Source organism: Mytilus edulis, chromosome 13, assembly GCF_963676685.1.
Source record: "Mytilus edulis chromosome 13, xbMytEdul2.2, whole genome shotgun sequence".
Taxonomy (NCBI): domain Eukaryota; kingdom Metazoa; phylum Mollusca; class Bivalvia; order Mytilida; family Mytilidae; genus Mytilus; species Mytilus edulis.
The window spans coordinates 6,550,398-6,567,807 of NC_092356.1; the positions used below are offsets into that span (position 1 = coordinate 6,550,398).

Consider the following 17,410-nt stretch of genomic DNA (forward strand, 5'->3'; position numbering starts at 1 on the left):
TAATTTCCTGTTGATGTGCACATCTACGTAGTATATCCTTATTATCTACAAAGTTTCATGAAATTCTGTTGTGTGGTTTCAGAGGAGTTGAGATGACAAACTGTTGAAGTAGTACCTTAAAGCAAATAAGTTCAAAGAGGTGCAACTCCTAGAAAAAAAATTGAATCGTGATTTCCTGTCGATATGCACATCTACATAGTATGTCCTTATTATCTGAAAAGGTTTCATGAAATTCTGTTATGTAGTTTCAGAGGAGTTGCGATGACAAACTGTTGCAGTAGTACATTGAAGCAAATAAGTTCAAAGGGACGTAACTCCTAAAAATAAAATTGAATTGTAATTTCCCGTCGATATGCACAACTACATAATATGTCCTTTTCATATAAAAAGATTTCGTGAAATTCTGTTGTGTGGTTTGAGAGGAGTTGCGATGACAAACTGTTGCAGTAGTACATTAAAGTAAATAAGTTCAAAGGGGCGTAACTCCTAGAAAAAAAAATTGAATTGCGTGGGGTATAATAAATGTGTGGTAACACCAACTTGAAATTAAGTAATTATTCATTATAAATATTCTTAAAACATTTATGCACAAATGTCAAGGAATACCAACAAGTTCATCCGTAAACCATGACAATGTAACTCACTAAACATTAAAAATGTGAAATGATATTGCTAAACCAATTTCTCACGTGTTGATTGTATGATATTTGGTACTAACTTATATTTTAGAAAACATAAAATGAGATGTTGTAGATCTAAGCTTTTAGCTTATTATATTTCTATAAATGTATAGGAGGCAAGACAATGAGAAAGTTGTACCTCGCAGTATGTTATATTGCATTTGCAAGGTCATACAATAAGATACACTAATAAGAACTGCCATAATTTTATAATATTCATTTGGATATCAACCATGTGAAAAAAAACCACACTTTCTTCAAATTAATGCCATAAAACAAACAAAATGTTGTACCAAATAAGTAACAAGATCTAATTACAAAGTTGACATGAAAACCCAGATACTGGAATTCTTGAATTTGTTTGTTATTATTTAAAAACACGCGAAAAAAACGTTCAACGTTGGTGTACTTTGCTCTCCATTCTCTATAGTGTAGTTAATTATATGTATACAAGTACATATCTTATCTAAAATTGTGTGTACCTGTCTGATGTTTAATCTAACTTTGAACATATCTTTACATGTGTCTTAGAACTTCATATTTAAGATGAACTTACTAATTCTGTTTCTTTTTGTAACATTTTGCAGATCTGAGTTAAGTAATACTGACAGTATCAACAGATTGGCTTTGCTTGAAGATGCCATGGCTAACTTACTACAAACAATTTACAGATTGGAGACAAAGATGGCGCAAGTACAGTCAGAACACAGCAATTTGCAGCGGGAAAGCGTACAGCACAAAGATGAAATCAGATTCCTACGACAAGAAAATGAACGTCTGTCTACAAGGGTTGTACTACTAGATAAAGCAATACCTAGCCTAGTTACAGGGCAGCTAACAAATGGAACGAATCGAAATAAACGGGTTTTGCCATTCACGACAAATCGTATGTATTTAAAACATTAAATCTATATCATGAGATCTTCTTTTATTAATTTGTATACATTGAACAGACCAAGTTGCAATAATTTATATTCAATTTAGTAATTACATTTAAAACGATAAAAGAGGGACGAAAGATACCAAAGGGACAGTCAAACTCATAAATCTAAAACAAACTGACAACGCCATGGCTAAAAATGAAAATGTTTTTTTAAATCTGTGAATATTGTGATACATCCAGTTGACACTTAATACAACACCGTAGTAAAATCTGAGAATGTTGTTTTCATCGGTACTAATGCGGGGTTCATACATTGCCGATTATTGCTCTCGTTTGAGATCAGACAGCGATAGGACACGAAAAGTGAAAAAATCCGAGTACTATCCTCCTTTATATGGAATGTCCTATCATTATCTGAACGCAGTCGTTTAAGTTCGTATCAGATTCATATGGGTCGCGAATAGTCCGGATAGTTCGGCGAAGCACCCCGACAGTTAGGTGCGTCCCGTAACATTCGGGGAGACTCAGCCGATTTTGTCTAGTCGGATTAAGCGTTACTATGTCGTGACAAATTCTGCTGTATCGGATCAAAATTCTAACAATGTTTCGTGTTTTCTGGATGATGTCCTGTGGACGGGAATGATCTGGAGAAATTTGTCATTGCTGTTTTTCTGCCGATTGAGTCCAGATTGCATCCAGGTTTTTGCCGAAACAGTCCGGAACAGTCCCGTTATTAATACGAAATCGTCAATGATACCCACGTCAGAGTCCCGACAATTATAGAATACAATACGACTGAGACCAGACAAAGCTGTTTGCAATACGATAGAGCGGACATGATAGATCTAGAATTACGTTCCGACAGCACATGATCATCCCGAGTATGTCGACAGTTTTCAAACGAATAACTTCCGTTAACGTCGGTTCACTGTCTGGTCATTGACTGATCTCTGTCGGATTACATTCGTCAGAATCGGGACGCAGTCGTGACAGACTCGGTCGAATTTTACCATGCGAAAGATAAAAATCGGATAAGAAGCGGCTTAGAACGGGATTATCGGGACAGATCTGCTTGGAAACGGTTGAATATCGACGCTTCCTGTAGAATATATGATTGTTGTCGTGATTCATATTTTCTTTTACAAATTTTAATTAAAGTTTGAATTGCCATCTACGACGCGAAGGATCTCGATCAGACTTTTGACAAATTTTAATCGGGAATGGTCCTGTCAAGGACGGCAGTAAAAATCGCGAATGTGTGACCCAAGCTTAACACTGATTTCATTTTTAAAGGTTAAAGCAAATGATAAACTGTTGATACATTTACATTCGTTGGTACCAATTGTCTTGGATAAAGAAAAACTTGTATGTTCGTGGATATTTAATTATGTGGTTTTGCCGAGGTTTGCTGACAAGCCCATACAACATTTGTCACTCGTTGAACCTTTAATTTCGTGGTTTGCTTGTACCCACAAAATTCATGAATATTGGTATTCAACGAATAATTATGAATCCACAGTATGAACAGTTGTGTTTTCTCATGATCCTTCTCCCAGACGTTTGTGTTTGCTGATACAATATTTTGGTATTTCACAAGGTCGTCCATTTATCAGACCGTTTAGGACGTCTTTACACTAAATCTTTTGAATATGTACAATCTACGAAAAAACGATGTATCTTCCAGTTGTAATTGACTTTAAAGTAGTCAAGCATTATGTAACTGTGAGAACTCTGATATCGATCATTTTGTATTTTGTAGTTATCTTATATAAAAAAGAAGATGTGGTATCATTGCCAATGAGACAAATGTCCACAAGAGACTAAAATGACACAGACATTTACAACTATAGGTCGCCGTACGGCCTTCAACAATGAGCAAAGCCCATAACGCATAGTCAGCTATTAAAGGTCCCGATATGACAATGTAAACCAATTCAAACGAAAAAACTAACGGCTTTATTTATATAAAAAATTAACGAAAACCAAATGTGTAACACATTAACAAACGAAAACCACTGAATTACAGGCTTCTGACTTGGAACAGACACATACATAAATAATATGGCAGGGTTAAGCATGTTAGCGGGATCCACACCCTCCCCCAACCTGTGACAATGGTATAACAGAACAACATAAGAACGAACTTTAAACATCAGTTGAAAAGGGCTTACCTCATCAGATGGACAAAAATACATGTGGACGTGGTAAGATTGTTAGGATCCGTATTGAACTATTTACGCTTTTATCTTATGCTGAGCTATTACAGGTGTAATACCACCAAATCATGGTACGTCACATCCGGTTGCATACGAAAGTAGGCCTAAAAAAATATTCCCTTGAATTTGACAGTTGTAGAAAATTAACCCTGCATTTCAATGCACTTAAATTTTTCTGAGTCGTAAATATGTATGTTGGGTGTCCGAAAGCATCATTCTTTTTTTATTTGATGGTCTTATAAAATATTTTGGAACGTTACGGTTACATAGTTACCAAAGCAGGTAACCAGTAAATAACAGTGTAAAAATTGGGTTGTCTACCCTCGGCCGTGGTTACTTTCTTATATGCAATGAAATGTAGTGTGAAATTTTCACTGTATCACTGGAAAGGATTGAACTTTACACATGCAAAGTATTTCTTTGGTTGAAATAAAGGTAAATACTGTACGATTTTTTTAAAAGTGCCAATTTAACAAAGACTAATAGGGAAAAATCAATGGTGGTATTACACCTATTTAGGGAAACTAAATGTGCACTCGTGACCCTATTGTACTTTCATTTTTAAAAGTTATTAATAAACCAGTTCATACATTGTAAACATGGACTATTCGGAATGGATTTAGACACAGAAAGTACGTTTGAGGTAAAATTGCATTGAAATGGGGGTTTACGGGTGTTTTCTTAGTCAAATGGGTGGACAGACGAAGCTGTATTTAGATTACTGTGTTAAATTTTAAATTACCCTAACAGTTTTTGTTTTGTTTATACAACATGTGAATTTTTTATTTCAGTGTTAACCATGTTCTGAAGAGCATTCTGTTGAAAAATCTTATATGTGAATTGGTCTGCAGATGACATTTCAGCATTAAAGTATGTATCAACTATCATGTTTTTTTTTGTTTTGGCCGCAAAATTTACAATTTGCCATTGTGCCGTCTACATTTTGCACAGACAATAACTCGTCTAAACACTTATTTGTCCTGGATTTATACACATCACAATCCAGTCTCACATACTTAAACTTTATAATTCTTACCAATTATTTTTTGTACCAGCATTCCAAGGGACATAACCCTTTTTAAAAACATTTTGAGGTATTTTTTTATTACTCTTTCTCCCCATTTTCTATTGTAAAATACAAGAAAGTGGACTTTTTGTGTAAATCTATTAGAAATATACTGTTATGAGTAAATAAAAAGACTTTGATACCAGTAGCAATAAATGATTGACTGAAAGGGAACCGTTATTTCTCACACTAGGGGAACAGACCAAAAACTCAAGTTACACATAAGGGCTTATAGAAACTTCCGTGTAGACTGTTAACATTTATAGAGACAGTTCTTTCAGCTAAAACACTTAAATTATTGATTTAACATTACATTTATTTCATTTTTGTGGGAAAATAATCACATTTTTTTTATTTTTCAGACAAAAGATATCAAGTTTTGATGAAAAAGGAAGGAAGGATGGAAAATGGACCAAAACAGACCAAAACAGACCTTCAAATGAACTCTAAAAGGTGCAATAAAATTGTTTATCATCTTAAAGTTGTCTTTTGTATTCTATTTAATTGTTTGAATGCATATATCATGAGTTTATGATCAGATATTAGTCAACACTGCATTTTATAATGATACACTGAAATTAGGATTTTTCGAAGAAATTGGACTGAAATTGCCGTAGGATATGGCCTTACATTATAGTGATTTTCTCTGAAACTATAGTTCTGACTGAGACAAAACTTGACAGTTATGCTTGAAATAACTTGCAATTGGAGGGGAAAAAATTGCATTAAGTTTATTTGACATTTAGGTGTTCTTTAGGTGTAATACCACCAAATCATGGTACGTCACATCCGGTTGCATACGAAAGTAGGCCTAAAAAAATATTCCCTTGAATTTGACAGTTGTAGAAAATTAACCCTGCATTTCAATGCACTTAAATTTTTCTGAGTCGTAAATATGTATGTTGGGTGTCTGAAAGCATCATTCTTTTTTTATTTGATGGTCTTATAAAATATTTTGGAACGTTACGGTTACATAGTTACCAAAGCAGGTAACCAGTAAATAACAGTGTAAAAATTGGGTTGTCTACCCTCGGCCGTGGTTACTTTCTTATATGCAATGAAATGTAGTGTGAAATTTTCACTGTATCACTGGAAAGGATTGAACTTTACACATGCAAAGTATTTCTTTGGTTGAAATAAAGGTAAATACTGTACGATTTTTTTAAAAGTGCCAATTTAACAAAGACTAATAGGGAAAAATCAATGGTGGTATTACACCTACAGCATTGTTTAATTTTATATGGAGGATTTAGCACACTCACAACCCAATAACTTTCCTGTAACGCCTGGTCCTTGTCATGTGGCTGTAATTAAGTTTTTCCTAAAAAAGTAATTATAAAGTAGACCGTCAGTTTTTTCATTGGATTTGTTACACTTTTATCGTGTCGGCACCCTTTGAATTTGACTGTAGTATACAGTATAGGTTATTCAAATTGATAAAGGCCGTTGATTTGTCTGTTAACCTTTTCGGGTTTCAGTTAACCTTTTTTTGGTTTCAGTTATCCCTTTTTATGAATTTATGACTATGCAGAGCTATGATCAGAATTAGGAAACCGGGTTTATAGGTATAGGTATAGTACGGTTTTGTAATGTATACTTGTTTTATATAGTATTGTTTTAGGCGTCATTGTTATCGTTTTATAATAAAAAAATATTAATTATCTTTTATTTTATTTCAAAGCAGTGAATGTTGCTTTCCATGCCAACGTAGTCGGCCATATTGGTTTAAATGACAACGAGGTTATTCGTTTCGACAGAGTGAACACTAATTTAGAAAGTGCTTACGACGGGAACAATGGAATATTCCAAGCACCAACGACAGGATATTATGTATTTTTCGTCCATTTTCTTGTGCTGGCACAAAAAAGACTCGAAGCACAAATAGTTAAAAATGGTAACTTCTTTCAAAACATATTTGCTGGTACCCAGGATGTTGGAAATGGACCGGGATCGAACTTAGCAATTCTTAGACTGGTCCAGGGGGATAGAGTTTGGGTAAAAGTTCACGACAAATACCATGATACTGGAGATATTCTAGATGGACCATGGTGTACATTTTCTGGATTCCTTCTTTATCCTGAAGTTTAATAAAATTTTCTAGTTATAGCAATTCTTCGTCTTTCAATATAAGGCGCTGTTAGATTAAATGCTTTAGCAATAACTAAAATCTTTTGTCATCATGTGCAGTTACAAACACTCAAAGGAAAAATCTTGCTGAACCTTATTTTGAATTTATTTCACTTACAGCGTTCAAACAACTTTTCATATAAATCCAGATAAGAATATGTGGTATGATTGCCAACAAAGTAGACCAAACTGACGTAGAAGTAAACAACTTTAAGTTTCTATAGAACAAGATATACATTTTACATATAAGTCCTTTAAATTAAAATATCTTTTAGTGTTAACATATTGCTATTGAAAATATTTCTTGTTTTTATCATACTATGAATCTAAGAATTTGTATCTGAAAGACACATGGAAATAAGTATAATAAGATATAAGTTGTGGCTATGTAAAGCATGCTTATGCATTTTAGATTAGTACTCTGAATTGGCCAAAAGTGTCTTCTAAAATATCAAATCGCATGATCAAACAAGATGCTTTAATTTAGTTTTTCCATTTTAAAAAATTAAATGGACGCAATCTTGAATTGATTGAACGTTTTAGAATATATGAGACCACGGATGCGTTATAATTGCCGTAATAATGTGGTGCTCACTCTTATGTGTTATATTTAAAGTTTTGTTAATAAACTCATCTTAGATGCCAGACGCATGTTTCGTCTACAAAAGACTCATCACCGATGCTCGAATAATGAAAAGTTAAAAAGGTCAAATAAAGTAAGAAGTTAAAGAGAAGTATTGGGAACCAAAAAGTTTATTTGTTGTCAAAAAAGCTTGTGTTTTCGCCGTTTTTCGTTGATGTTTTCTTCGACCTTTGAGTTTGAATGTTTAATAGGTATGATTTTTGAATATGTTGAATGCCAGGAATTAAATATCTACAGAATATCTTCAACCTAAGAAGAAAATCATCAGAGATACCAGGAATGAAATTTTATATTTACGCCAGACGCGCCTTTCGTCTTCAAAAGACTTAGCATTGACGCTCGAATCAAAAATAATATAAAAGGCCAAATAAAGTACGAAGTTGAAGAGATTTGAGGACCAGAAATACCTAAAAGTTTTGCAGATCTTTTGTTTATTTAAAAAGGGTTAGGTAATGTGAAGTGTTAGTGACTACTCTTCTATGATCCTCCATTACAAGAACAAGAAAGACCACGTGATATCAATGGTAAATGTGAAAACATTACCTTGACTTTATATATCTCAAGTTATCTTTGTATTGGAATGTCAAGATATGTGTACAGTCACGTTCAACATTTGTTTATGTTGATAAATTGAGGGCATACGATTTTATGTTCCCATTCTGATCGGACATTGAAGCAAACTTGTACTTTCTGCACAGAAAAAAACGGACACACCACTTTGGCTAGGGTTGTACTGTCGGTCGTAGTTAGACCAATGTTAACAATGGTTAATGAAATTGGCAACTTCGTGGAATGCGAAAGGCAATCGAAAAAAATGCAAGTAAAAGTGTTTAAAAGTCTTTAACTCAACCAAATTAGTACTGTTGGTTAACCTAAATGAACAATTGAACGAGTGATATGACTTTTGATGGAAGGAAAAAAGCAAAAAAATAGTAATATTACGAAATCAGTTTTGACTCCACCTTATAAAACAAGTTTCCAAGATGGCGACAAATCAAAACAATCAAAACAATATGAATATAATTATCTCATGTTTTGACACAAGCCCATGACTCTTTACATGGATCCTATACTAAAGTCCCTATAAACAACAATGTGAACAACAATCAGACATTTACATGCAGTCTAAACCAAATAAACCAACTTCAACAAAGTTGTACTCAACCAGTTCTGCAGAGCACCCCCTTATCAGTTCAGACTTCTGTTACTTATCAATAATCAGCACCTGTTCCGATGCAATTTTTACCACCCTCTGTTCCATCATCCGTTCAAACTGAAAGCCTAATGCTTATCCCGAACATCACACCACAAATGATATACAGCAATATCAACGACACAAACCACAGATTACAACGTCTAGAACACGTAATGAATGACAAACTGTCTAAGTTAGACCTACTTGATATGTTTGCTGAGAAATTTGAAAAATTTGAAAACCACATATTCAAAATGAGCAATGAAATAAATGATATCAAAAATGTTCAGCAGAAACACTCACAAACAATAAGTAAACAAGAAAATCATTATTAGATCGAAGATAGAGTGAGGAATCTTGAAAGATCAAACATGAAGTACAATTTAATTTTTGGTGGTATTCGAAATCAAGATGGTTATGAGGAAAATACAGGTCTTTTCTTTCGGAAGAAATGGAAATTTCTAATGTTGGAGATATACAATTCCAAAATGTACACCAACTTGGTGAGCGGTCTGACGACAAGGAAAGAAGCATTATTGCTCGTTTTACCAGATTCAATGATCATGAGCGTGTTTAAGAGCAGCTGCGAGTAAATTAAAAAAAAAAACCAAAAAAAAAAAACACAAATTTCTATATACCACCAATACCCGCGTGAAATAAATGACAGGCGTAAAAAACTCATTCCGAAAATGGAGGAATTCAAGAGGCAAAGACGACACGCAAAGCTAGTGTACGATAAACTATTGGTAGATGGTGAAGTATACAACCCTGACGCCCATCGTGAACCCCCGCCTACAATTCCAGGTCAACCGTTACCCAACAATGATTATTAGGACAACGCATCAGACATTGATTACGGTCATTTAACTGACAAAATCTTTTTAAATGTGTGTGGTATCAAAAATAAAAACTTTTAAATCCAGATTTTGATGTATTGATTAAACATTATGATATTCTGATATGTGTTGTAACTAAAATTGATGAGTTTGACGAGTTAAAATTACCAGATGGTTACAGCTACTTTGCAAAAAATAGAAGAAAACAAATGTGAAAAAAATCAGGGGGTATAGTCGTAGTATTTAAAAAAATCACTTTCTGATAACTTTAAATTTTTGAAGTCAGACTCAGAATTTGTTCAGTTGGTTGAATTTTCATCAAATTGTACTAACACTTTGATGAGCAATAAATTTCTATTTGGATGCATTTACATCCCTCCTGAAAATTCGAAGTATTCTTCAGAAGAAGCATCCACCGAGATAGAAGAAGAACTTTTATTATTTTCTCATGGTATAAAAAAAATTGCTCTTGTTGGTGATTTTAACTCAAGAACAGGAAATATGAGTGATTTTGTTGAAATAGGCGAGAATTTGTTTGATATGTTAGATATTGTTAATGCATCTGAAATTATGAATGAAAATACATTGTGTGTAAATAACTTTATAAAAAAGGGTATCCCCAGTGAACGGTATAGTGAGGTTAAAATTATGTTAACAATTATGGTAGAAAATTAATAGAGTTATGCAAACGATGTTCATTGTGTTTTGCAAATGGTAGATTGCATCAGGATAAATTTATAGGAAAAAACATTTGTCAAGACGCAAGTCTTGTTGAATACCTTATTTTGTCAGTTGATATGTTTGACCCAGTTATTGAATTTGAAACATTGGACTTTAATCCTACACTCTCTGATGTTCATAATCAGATGCATTTTTGTTTATGCATTACACTCAAAAATTACACTGATCAACAGAATAAGAAAAACAACAGTTACATTCGATGGAACACAAACAAGGCACACGAGGTTACACAGGTACTCAGCGATGACACGGATGCATTGAATTTAATCAAACACACCCTCGAAAAATTTCAAATGGAATCCGTTACACCACTACAGGTCAATGACCTAATTAGTGAACTCGGAAATGTACTCTTAGATACGGCTTCAACTGCATTTGGACCAGCGTGTAAACAGCGTCAAAGATCAACTCAAAACAAACCATGTTTCAAAAAAGACTGCAAGATATCACCCCTAGTTTGGTGGGGTTCGTGTTGTTTATTCTTTAGTTTTCTATGTTGTGTCATGTGTGCTGTTATTTGTTTGACTTTTTCATTTTTAGCCATGGCGTTGTCAGTTTGTTTTAGGTTTACGAGTGTGACTGTCCCTTTGGTATCTTTCGTCCCTCTTTTATGCGTGATGGCTGACAGAGCAAGAAGGAAATACAAAAAAATTAAGCTGATAATTTAACACTAATGAATATGAAGGCTAGAGAATACCGACAACTCCTTAATAAGAGTTATAAAAATACCAAGAAAATTGCGCAAACGAGCTTCGATCGTTATCAAAAACAAACACAAAAGCATTTTGGAATACACTTCACAAATTTTTAAGTAAAAGAAAAGACAACCCACACTTTTTTTGAATATTTTAAAAATTTAAATGAAAGTGACGATGATGAGGGAGATTTTAGTTTGAATATTGATAATATTTGTGAAAATCCTGTATATAATGAGTTACTAAATGGAAAAATAACAGAATTAGATATATCTAATGCAATAAAGGAGCTGAAAAATAACAAAGCTCCAGGTACAGATAAAATTAACTCTATTGTTACTTTCTATATATTGTGAGCTTTTTAATTTAGTCTTAGATACTGGTATTATTCCAGAAAGCTGGACCAGTGGAATTATAAAACTTTTTTTCTATATTTCTAAATGATCTAGAAAGTTATTTCAACCAGTTAGACGGTGAACCTTTTAATATTATTAAAGAGAAGCTCGAAAGTGAGTTGCACATTTTTTATAAATTATTTGTTATTTTATATGCAGATGACACTGTCATTCTGTCTGAAAGTATGGAAGGTATGCAAAGAGCTCTAGACATTTTTCAATCATATTGTGATATGTGGAAACTACAGGTTAATGTTAAAAAAACTAAAGTAATGATTTTTGTAAAAGAAAAACGAGACAGAATTTTAAATTTACTTTTACTTTCCAAGATTGTAACCTTGAAATTGTTGATACATATTCATTCCTAGGTGTTATTTTCAAATTCATAATGGAACGTTTATTAACACAAGGAAAAAACTTGTTGAACAAGCACAAAAGGCGTTATAATGCATTTACAAACTATTTCGTAATGAATCAATACCTAAAGATATACAATTAAAAATGTTTGGTTCTATGATTGAACCAATTTCATTGTACGGTTCAGAAGTGTAGGGTCTTGAAAACCTAAAAATTATTGAACAAATCCACTTAAAATTCTGTAAGAGAATTTTGAAAGTTTGAAATTCAACTGCATCATTTATGGTTTATGGAGAACTTGAGAGGTTTCTACTCGAAATTCGGGTCAAATTGATGATGATTTCTTTTTTGGAGTGAATTAGTATTAAATGAAAATAAACTTAGCAGCACTTTATACAAGTTGATGTTATGTTTAAAAAGCAATCATGGAGTGAATTTCAAGTGGATAAACCACATAGAATCTATTTTAAATGAGTTAGACATGAGCTTTATTTTTTTAACCAGTTTGCTGTATACGGAAAGGTTTAAATAAAACAAATGTTGTGTGACCAGTTCATACAAAAATGGTACAGTGATTTACACACCACATCGCGTGGATATTTTTATTCACTATTCAAAAAGACTTTTGAAATAGAAAGATATCTTATTAATTTACAAGAGTCATTTAGAATTTGGATTTTAGAATTAAGAACTGCAAACTAACGATTGCCTATAGAAACTGGTAGATGGTACAATATACCAAAATCAGAAAGAAAATGTAATTTATGCAAAGAAGATATTTGTGATGAATATCATGTATTATTTATTTGTAAAAATGCAGAGATAGTAGATTTGAGAAACAGATATTTACCACAATATTATAGAAATAATCCAAACATTGTAAAAATGGAAGGTCTTTTGTCACTTTGCAATATTAAATTATATAAGAAATTGTCAATGTTTATCAGAAAACTGTCTTCTCTTCTAAAACTCTTCTTTACATTTTGTTTGTAATAACTGTTAATCATTTGTTCATTTCTGTCATATTTATTGTATATATGTTATCAATAATGACCTCTGGTAACACATTGTAAATGTGTCTGAATGTTTTCTTAATAAATCTTGAAATCTTGAACAATATTTCTATTCCCAGATTTTTCGTGTGTTTCCTTGACAATTGTGTTCTCCTATTTATTTATATTGTAGTCCTGTAATGTTGTGTTGTCATTTTAATGTTATATTTCACATGGCCATAAAAGAGGGAGGTTTGGCATGCCACAAAACCAGGTTCAACCCACCATTTTTTCATTTAAAAATGTTCTGTACCAAGTCAGGAATATGGTCATTGTTATCTTATAGTTCGTTTCTGTGTGTGTTACATTTAAACGTCGTGTTTCATTTATGTCGTTTTTTTCTCTTATTTTTGAGTGTGAATTCATATTACTATAAGACGTGTCACGGTACTTATTTATCTCAAATTCCTGTATTTTGTTTTGATGTTATATTTGTTATTGTCAAAGGATTTTGTCTAATGCTTAGTCTGTTTCTGTGTGTGTGTGTGTGTGTTACATTTGAATGTTGTGTCGTTGTTCTCTTATATTTAATGCGTTTCCCTCAGTTTTAGTTTGTTACCCCGATTTTGTTTTTTGTCCATGGATTTATGAGTTTTGAACAGCGGTATATTACTATTGCCTTTATTTACGTCCCCATTCTGAACGGATGTTGCTGCAAACTTGTACTTTTCGCACAAACAATACGGACGCACCACTTTGGCAAGGGTTGTACTGTCCGTCGGAGGAAGACCAATGCTGACAATATTTCTATTCCAAAGTTACCCTTAGGGTGTAAGCACGTATATGCTAGAGTTCCAATATGGACACGTATAACAAGGGGCTAGACTTTCAATAAATCAGATTTGCGTGGTCACTTTTTTACTATCCTAATCAAATTGAAAATTAACTCTAGACATCCTTTGATTAAATTGTTAATACAAATCTAGAAAAGTGGGTTAATGGAATCTTGTTCTTGACAGACGCATGTCAATTCTAGAATGTTTTAGGACGGTAATGGGTTCGCTAAATCAAAAACCTAAAAACAAATCCTTTATTAATGTAAGAAATTAATCAAACAACTACTTAAAGCTGTCAATCAACCTTGTTCCGATGTAGAATAACAGAGATACCATACGATTTAAAACAGCGTATCAAATTTACAGTCTGGTGCCCAATAATTTGATTAACTAATAACATTTTAAATTTTAAAACAGAGCATGTCTTTTTATTTTATTTAGAATATAGGTTGTATTCATCAAATGTTTAGACAATGATATCACATTGATTGTCAAGTTAACAGATTTCATTTGTCTTCTCATTTTTAGTTAGTTTTTGGCGTCTTTATATTTTTCTCCCGAACCTATTTTGTATGAAAGTTTTCACAGGAACGTAGCAGATGTTTGGTATACGTCAATCATAGGCAGGATATGGGCCCCATTTCAGGGTTGATTAAATAAGGAATCACTGAAGCATAGATGGAACTGCACCCTTTAAGCCAGTCAGTGCCTCCCCCTCCCCTAAAAGTTCTGGATCCGCCAGTGTCAATGAACAACATAAATAAGGCAAAGACATACAAACTTTAGCGATAGATAGGTTTCTACTAAATGTTAAAATCTAAATCGTCCTGAGTCAATGAAAGTTAATTACGCTAAAATTACAGTAATTGAGCATGATTTAATGGTGCTAATACCCGATATATGTGCATTGTATTGTCAACAACAGCCCATGTTTATGTATTAGAAGCATTCTTCTTTCCAGTAGATAGCTAGAAGATTACATGTTCTCAGTTTTGTAAAAACTGCTATATTTTGGGGCCAAAAAGGGGTCTTACTGAACCTACTCCTTCTTCAGATACATACAATTTGTCGTGAATAATAAAACACGTTTATTTTAGCGTGTTCGATTTGTTAGTTGTATTGTAACTAGGTTAGGTGTTGCCTGTTCTAGCAGAACAACCCTTGTAGACAGACCTTTCCTTGTCGAAGGAATTTGATTTCTTCTTTCTGTTGTAAACTTCCTCGTTGCATCTCGCTGTGTTCTGATTGTATTTGCTTTGTCGCCAATCTGTAGTTTGTTTGTAGTAATTTAACCATTGCATCTTCAAGCAAATCCAATCTGTTGATACCTGAAGTATCGCTTAATTTAGATCTGCAAAATGTTACAAGAAACAGAATTAATAATTTCATCTTGAATATATAAACAATCTACTTGTTCTTGAACGCCTGTAAAGCTATGTCAGATTAAACAGCAGAAAGGTACAACACATTACAGATTAGATATATACGTGCTCATTCATGTTTGTATTATTTAAAATTATCAGTCAATATGTATTCTACAAGGATCATCAGATCTTAAACTTTCATCTGATTCCTGAATTATTCAAATATATTCTACATAGTAATTATATTTACACCTATGCATAGGTATAATACTTAAATATTTTCTACTTTCCTATATTTTTTTTCCGGGTCTAATTTTGGAAGTGTTGCATTATACAACGTATATCCAATTTTTTGTTTGCGGTGCTAGGGTCCGCCTTAAACTTCCAGTAAGGTGATATTTTTTATTTTGCTCCATGTTGACGGCTTCACTTTAAGTTTGATAACAGCATGTTTATAAAAGCATATAAGTTCATGAATTTCGTAATTTCGGTTAATAATAATTCATATATAATCTGGCTGGCTATGTTATTACCGGTGACCTCAACATTGCTATTAACACTTCCCTGTGAAATGTGCTATCAAGAGATCCAAAATATCGTGAGCCTAAATCCATCAATTAGAAACAACTTCAAAATACTGATTCAGTCGAGGATTATGTCAGACAATGGACAAAATGCGAGAAAGAAGACGTAGACACTCTCTCTGAATGGATTAAGGCAGCAAGGTCGTTGATAAAAATCCGAATTAAGAAACTGAATTGGTCTATCAATACATATTCTACGTAAATCTTTAAAGACCTAAATGTTGTAAAACGTTTGTCCTACCTCCATGACCAAAATGTTGTTGTCCCCGCAAAAAAAGCCCCAAACAATAATGATTTTTGTGTGTAAATCTCATTACATAAACTGCTTGATAAATGTATTAGGTATTAACAATTGACTTGGGAACTCAAGATAAACCCCAAAACTTACCAATGAGGAAATCCCTGATAATCATAGATCTGTTCCTTTGGAATTTCAACCACAAACGATAACTGGATCTTCGTTCACACTATTGGATACCTAAAGTACATAATTGTCCATACAAACAACTATATGTTGTGGGTCTTCCAAGTGCTCAACGAAACCTCTTTCAAAATTATGAACATTAATTTTATATGCAATCAAAGCCGGGATTCAAAGTTATTTTGAAACTGCCTATTCTAGAGATGTCGTGAATTAGATATGGATACTAAGAATTTCAAAGATCTTTTGACGTACATACAATCTTAGACTCTTGCGTCTTGCAATAGTATTAAAATATTTAACTTTTCTACATTTTAAACATTCCAAACCAAAAGACATATTGAAAGAGTTGGTATTGCTTTGTTTCATAAAAAAAAGAATGGTCAACGTAGATACAAGTGTAATATCTTGTCTTACGGAGGGGTGAATCTTTCCTGGTAAAGGATCACTCTGAATCAAACAAAAATTAACTGAAATGGATATTATCAAGATGCTTGATTTCTTGATTGACAACATATTTATTACGTTTGGAGGACGTGTTTTTCAACAAACTATCAACATTCCGATGGGAACCAATTATTCCCCTATTCTTGCCGACTTGTTTATATTTTTAGACTGACTTGATGCTGGAACTTCTAAGGAAGTAGCAAAAGAATTAAACTTAACTTTCCGCAATAAAGGGGAGGTTCTCTCACTTAATAATTTAAAATTTGTTGAACGCCACTATCCCATCGAAGTTGACATAAAGGATACAATAAAAGAAAAATTAGTCTGCCTCACATCTAGAAATGACCAATAAGGGTCCGTTTAGAAAACAAAACTAAATGGCAAAGATGATGGTTTCAGCTTCCCAGTTGTGAATTTTCTATTTCCATATAGCAATATTATAGCTACGCCTGCATAAGGAGTATATACTACCCATACGGATATGTTCAATTTGTGGTAACTACAATTCCGTATCATTTTTCCCGAGTGTGACCTATTGAAAGACTCTTCTATCAACATAGGCAACGCGACATATGCTGTGTTTGTGGTACTGTCGTTTGTCTTTTGGTCTTTTGGTCTTTTTCAACCAAAGCGTTGTAAATCTTTTTTCGACTTTTGAAAGCTTGAAAGTCCCTTTAGTGTATTTCGATTTTCTTTTACGATTGCATTAATTTGTAGTTTGTTTTATGACAAATGAGCTTGAATTTCCTTTCAAATGTTTGTCTTTTAAATTGGACGGTGAGAGTCAAATCACACTGGATAGCCTTTGAGATCCGATTATTCGTTAATGCTAACCATAAAGTTTGAATTTAAAAAATCAAAAAGTAAAATAACAAAAATACTAAGCTACGAGGATAATTCAAAACGGAAAGTCCCTTATCAAATGGCAAAAT

The 17,410-nt window shown here is 33.1% G+C and overlaps 1 long non-coding RNA gene across 1 annotated transcript; it reads left to right on the forward strand.

The window, feature by feature from the left end:
- The first annotated feature begins 4,101 nt into the window (after nt 1-4,101).
- On the forward strand, nt 4,102-6,063 carry LOC139501164 (uncharacterized). Its single transcript, XR_011658478.1, has 3 exons — nt 4,102-4,214; nt 4,571-4,649; nt 5,208-6,063. It is a non-coding gene; the product is annotated as an uncharacterized lncRNA (long non-coding RNA).
- The last annotated feature ends 11,347 nt before the right edge of the window (nt 6,064-17,410 follow it).